Source organism: Myotis davidii, unplaced genomic scaffold, assembly GCF_000327345.1.
Source record: "Myotis davidii unplaced genomic scaffold, ASM32734v1 scaffold449, whole genome shotgun sequence".
NCBI lineage: Eukaryota > Metazoa > Chordata > Mammalia > Chiroptera > Vespertilionidae > Myotis > Myotis davidii.
The window spans coordinates 2,157,877-2,163,869 of record NW_006383007.1 but is presented as its reverse complement, the minus strand read 5'-3'; the positions used below and the strand labels follow the sequence as shown (position 1 = coordinate 2,163,869).

The 5,993-nt window shown below is 33.7% G+C and overlaps 1 protein-coding gene across 1 annotated transcript in view; it reads left to right on the top strand.

Annotated features, from left to right (window-relative positions):
• The window catches only part of ANTXR2 (anthrax toxin receptor 2), a 137,863-nt gene that overhangs the window by 110,496 nt on the left and 21,374 nt on the right, over positions 1 to 5,993 (top strand). The window lies entirely within an intron of this gene.

The window sequence follows — 5,993 nt, the reverse complement described above, 5'->3', positions numbered from 1 at the left end:
CACTATTGGTGTATAAAAATGCCATAGATTTCTGGGTGTTAATTTTGTACCCTACTACATTGCCAAATTCATTTATTAAGTCTAATAATTTTTTGATAGAGCCTTTAAGGTTTTCATGTCATCTGCGAATAATGACAAATTTACTTCTTCTTTTGCAATTTGAATACCTTTTATTTCTTCTTTTTGTCTAATCGCTATGGCTAGCACTTCCAGTACTATGTCGAACAGGAGTGGTGAGAGTGGGCATCCCTGTCTTGTTCCTGTTCTTAGGTGAAATGGTTTTAGTTTTTGCCCATTGAGTATGATATTGGCTGTCGATTTGTCATATAAGGCTTTTATTATGTTGAGGTATGATGCCTCTATTCCCACTTAGCTGATGGGTTTTATCAAGAAAGGGTGTTGGGTTTTGTGAAATGTTTTTTCTGCATCAATTGATATGACTATGTGATTTTTATCTCTCATGTTGTTTATGTGATGTATCACGTTTATTGATTTGAGGATATTGTACCATCCTTGCATCCTTGGGATAAATCGTACATGGTCATGGTATATGGTCTTTCTGATATACTGCTGGATTCAATTTGCTAGAATTTTGTTGAGGATTTTGGCATCTATGTTCATGAGGGATATTGGCCTGTAATTCTCTTTCTTTATGTTGTCTTTATCTGGTTTTGGGATTAGGGTAACGCTGGCTTCATAGAAAGAGCTTGGAAGTGTTCCTTCCTCTTGAATTTTTTTGGAATAGTTTGAGGTGAATAAGTTTTAGTTCTTCTTTGAATATTTGGTAATAGCATAGTGTTTTCAAAGCTCATCCACAATGTAGCATGCACCAAAAAGTTTTTTTTTTTAAGTTTGAATAATATTCTGTTGTGTCTATACCACATTTGTTTATCCATTCTTCTGTCCATGGACATTTGGGTTGTTTCCACTTTTGGCTATTGCAAATAATGCTACTATCAACATGGATTCAAAGTGTCTGTTTTGAGCCCCTGATTTCAATAATCTGGGTATACTATACCCAAAGTGGAATTTCTGAATCATGTAAAAATTTTAATTTTATGTTTAATTATTTGAAAAAAAACACTGTACTGTCTTCCTGTTGCTGCACCATTTTATAATTCTCCCGGGAATACATGAGGAGTCTAGTTTCTCCAAAACTTTTTATTTGCTGTTTATTTATCAAATTTTTGATACTAGCTAACATAATGGAAGTGAAGTGGGATAGGGACAGGTTTTTTAGCATGTACTTTTCTACTTTTTTTTCCATTTGTAAACAGATAGCATGCATTTACTGAATTAGACCATCAAACCTCAGAGGGAAGGCAGGAGAGGGTGGGGGTAAAGGGGAGAGATCAACCAAAAGATTTGTATGCATGCAGATTAGCCTAACCAATGGACACAGACACCAGGGGAGTGAGGGTATGAGTGGGGGGTGGAAGGGCAATGGGGAGATAAAGACAGATATGTAATACATTAATCAATAAAGAAAAAAAAGAACATACTTATTGGTGGTAGATAATTCTAAGGTCATTTTATTAAGTATAGTTTGTTTTCTTCCCATAAATGTGAAAGGCAACAGAAGAAATTACTCTAAAAATTATGCATGTCTATATGACAACTGAATGATGTTAAATTTCTTTCTTTTTTTTGGGGGGGGGTGTCAGGATTTGTTCAATATTGGTTCATGGACACCACCTCTGTGATAGCTAGTACAGTTAAGTGGATAGATGGATGTTGTTACACTAACAGTAACTGCTAATTTATTTGCTGGCTGCCTTATAAAGGTGTTATTTTTAATATTGACCAATGAGAAACGACCCCAAAGTCATACAAAATGAAGGATTCTTTTGATGTAATCCTTTTAAATTCTGGGAGTAAATATATTTAAAATCTTAACAATGAGATATCAACTGTCGCAACTTGAAGTCCTGAAGGTTAATATGATTACAACAAAGAGATTATATTTCTCTTCTGAATCTCAAGAGATTTGAGTCTGAATTATTCAGAATACTATAAAGTAGCTTTTGAACCAATATTTGTGCCTGGAACTCAGATTTGCTTTGTCTTATTTTCATATGTTCTGTTTTAAACATATGTTGAGCTGTATATTTAAGGCTAGAATTACTAAAAAGCCCACATTAAAATATGTTTTCTACATTATCAAAGACTTCAATGCCATCATCATTTGGAAAAAAGAAACACTGAATATAATATGTCTGTAAAACAGACTTTTAATAGCACCAAATAGATTGAACATCTGGCTTTCTTTTCACAAGGTGCACTGATGTCAGAAAAGACTGAATAAAAATGCTGATATGATTGTCCAGGTTTGGGGTTTGCCAGTAGAAGAATATTGTATTCAATCAGTCTATTCTAATTCCAAGTACAGGTGTTGACGTTGATGAAAAAATACAATGATACCTATTTAGAATGACCAGTCATTCACATTGAAATCTAAAACTGTGCTGCTGTTATTGGATTTTTCTGAGGGATGCCATTCAAACACCACAGTACACTGTCACCTCACATACCTTTTCTGGCTGCTGGTTATGGTTTGACAGCTCTGTAAAGCTTTTATTATGGCCTTGTACCCATGCATGGCTATGAGTATTTCTCTTTTGTTTTTGTCAAAGAGATATTTTCAGGCAATGAGGTTTTGAAATGGAACTTTTGTTGTCATTTTAAAAAAGCATACCAAAAGCTGCATTACTGCAGTTTTAAAGAAAGCAAACTTTATGAACATTAGATTTTTTTGCAATTGAAAAAGGCAGTTTCTTATCTTTTTATTTCTTGTTCCTGACTCTGAAGAATGTTCTGGAATTCATAATTCCTCTAGTAATCTCCCACCAAAGGAAGAACTCTAACAATGCATTGCAGATTAAAGACTTTTTCATTAATTTTAAAAATATGTATTAGGTGAAATTGATTTATCAAGTTATATTTTATTCTTTTAAAGAAAGTTTTCATTCTTTTTAAACCTGAATCTTTACTTGTTGAGAAAGAGTCCAGACTTAGTATCAACTAAATTTTAAACTTTCACATTTGTCATTAAATACCATCAATCTTGAGAGCATTTAAAGAATATGTGTTTTGATAAAGCTGCATGAATTATGCTATATTGTTTTCAAATTTAATGATGCTGTTAATGAACAAAAGTAGAATGATTCCTCCTTGATGCATAACTTGGTCTCTGGAATTTTATTGACATACATAGAATAGCAAGTGGTATGCCACTTGTGTGAAGAAAGAATATCGGTGTCTGAGACAGGGAATAGCAGAAACAACAAGGAAATAAACACTCACGAAATCAGTTGATTGGGCACTGATGTAATGTTTCACTACTGCAGGACATGTTTACCTATGGTTAGGTTGCTCATAACCATTACTTCCTGCTTGTCAAAACATGTGTTGTATTTAGATATAAGAAGCATAATGGGCTTAGAATATATACTTTTATCTGTACTCTGAATGTTGGTGGTTTCAAGCACGAAGCAGACTTCATTTCAAACCATCTGCTCTCTATTTAAAATTGACATCAAGTTCAGTTCCTCTCTGATGCCTACTTGTTTCCCAGCTTAGAACACTTCTATCCTGCAGCTCAGCTGTTACCTATTATGCCTCGCCATTGAGCCAACATATAAGAAATGACATATCTACGAGTGCTTGGATACTCATGTCACAAAATAAACCAGGAAGACCTTTGCCCAGGGAATGATTGCCGCTATTGCTAAAGTACAAGTCAGTTAGTAAAAACTAAACTATAGTTACTTTTGTGTTTGTAAGTTTAGACAAGTAAACCATTTATTTTATTTTATAGCTTACTAATCATTGTGTTGTTGGATTGAACTGTCAATATTTATATAAATATCAATATCAGTTATATGTTTCAGAGCTATAGTAGCTGCACGAGTAAAATTCAGTGTTTCAAATCCAGTAGTTGTTAATTTTGCGAATGTTTTTAAGCACTTGAGCTGTAGAGTGAGGACTGCATTTGCATTGGTAGTAAAAACAACATCATGGAGATTACAGTCTAGGACAGAAGACAAAGTTTAAACAGATCCTTAGATATCTTGGCTAAAAAATTAGACGAGTTGTTATAATGCTGAACAAACTTTATTATCTAGAGTCTGATTATATTTTTGAAGTAGAATATTAAGTTTCTTATATTTTTGGTTTAGAAAGTCATTTTGCCTTTGACTATAGACAATCAAAATGTGTTTTTCTAAGCTAACTGAAAGATGGACTCTTTATATCCATACCTATCTATCTATCTATCTATCTATCTATCTATCATCTATCTACCTATAAGTCATCTATTTTGCACTAACACCAGACCCAATACTTGACTTGTAGATAGACAATTCCAGTTTCTGGTTATGGGATTTATGCTGAATAATTACATATAGATAATTAAATGGATATTAAGTAACCAAAGGCAATCACTTTTTGTTATATGACTCTTAAATGTGCATGTCTTTAGTTTTTTGAGCTCTACGGACCAAAAAGCAAACTATCCTTTGTACATAGAAGTAACTCAGTACACATGAGTAATGAGTATCCTGTGACACTATCACACTCATGTTTGTTTACTTACTTGAATATCTATATGCTAGTACAGGTATACATGTTTAAACTTTGAGTTTGTTTTTTCAATTGGGGGGATTAATTATATCTCTAGAGATGGTTTAGCATGTTCACAGTTGTTTTAAGAATCTTGTTAGTTTATATGGTTTTTAGATAAGAATGCCTGTATTGATTTCAGGACAAAATTAATGCATGTTTAGTTTCTTTTCAAACAGTGAGCAAGGGATCCCCATTAAATGCCATTGTATGCTCACGGATCAGTGAAATAACCTCTGGGTTATAGTGGCATCTATCCTTGCAATATAAATACCTGTGGTTATGTGTGAAATGAATGTTCAGACTTGTATCTGCACATAAAAGCAGGGTTAGCTGGGAATTTAGCCATCTGACAAATGACCCATATTTCTATGGATACTTTTCAGGAGAGACAGATAATGAAAATCTGTATGAATGAAGTGTAGACTGAATTCATCAACACATTTTTTAGTTATTAATTTTTTGACGGGGATAGCATATACTATTTTGGGGTCCTAAAAGTGAGGGTTTAATTCTTAGAAACTTAGCTATGGATAAATCATTTCATCCTTAGGTTTGTATACATTAGGAAAATCTCTCAATAAATATTTTTCAGTGCTAATGATATATAAGTTTCAGGATTTCTCCTTAAATGTACCAAAAGCAGTTTGTTAAGATGAATTATCTCAATGCCTAATTTTCTAGAGCAGCGGTTCTCAACCTGTGGGTCGTGACCCCTTTGGCGGTCAAACTACCCTTTCACAGGGGTCGCCTAAGACCATCCTGCATATCAGATATTTACATTAGGATTCATAACAGTAGCAACATTACAGTTATGAAGTAGCACCGAAAATAATTTTATGGTTGGGTCACCTCATGAGGAACTGTATTTAAAATGCCAGAAGGTTGAGAACCACTGTTCTAGAGGGAAATACATGAATTGCCTAAAAAATGTTTGCTCTATGGTGTTAACACTTGAGGTTAAACTTTTAAGCCTAGAAAGTATCTAGTGAAAAAAATTAGTTTTCATGCAGCATTCTTTCATACTGAGTAAATTAATATATTCTATTTCCCACTTGATTAAACAATAGTGATATAATATGCCTTTTATTTGGATTTTTCTAACATTTTCCTAAGTGCATAATTTAAATATGGATTGAGTTTTCAATTAGTCATTATCTGACCTAATGGTTGGAGTTTGGGTTCTTTATTCTGATATTTTCTGGGAGTGTGTATGTGTGTGTGCATATGTGTGTGTATGTGTGTGAGACACACACATACACACACACATACACACACACAAATCTATATATATAAAAGCCAAGCGACCAGAACAATTGGTCTCTATGACACACTGTGGCTGGCCCACCGGCCCAATGGGGACGGAGTTGGCT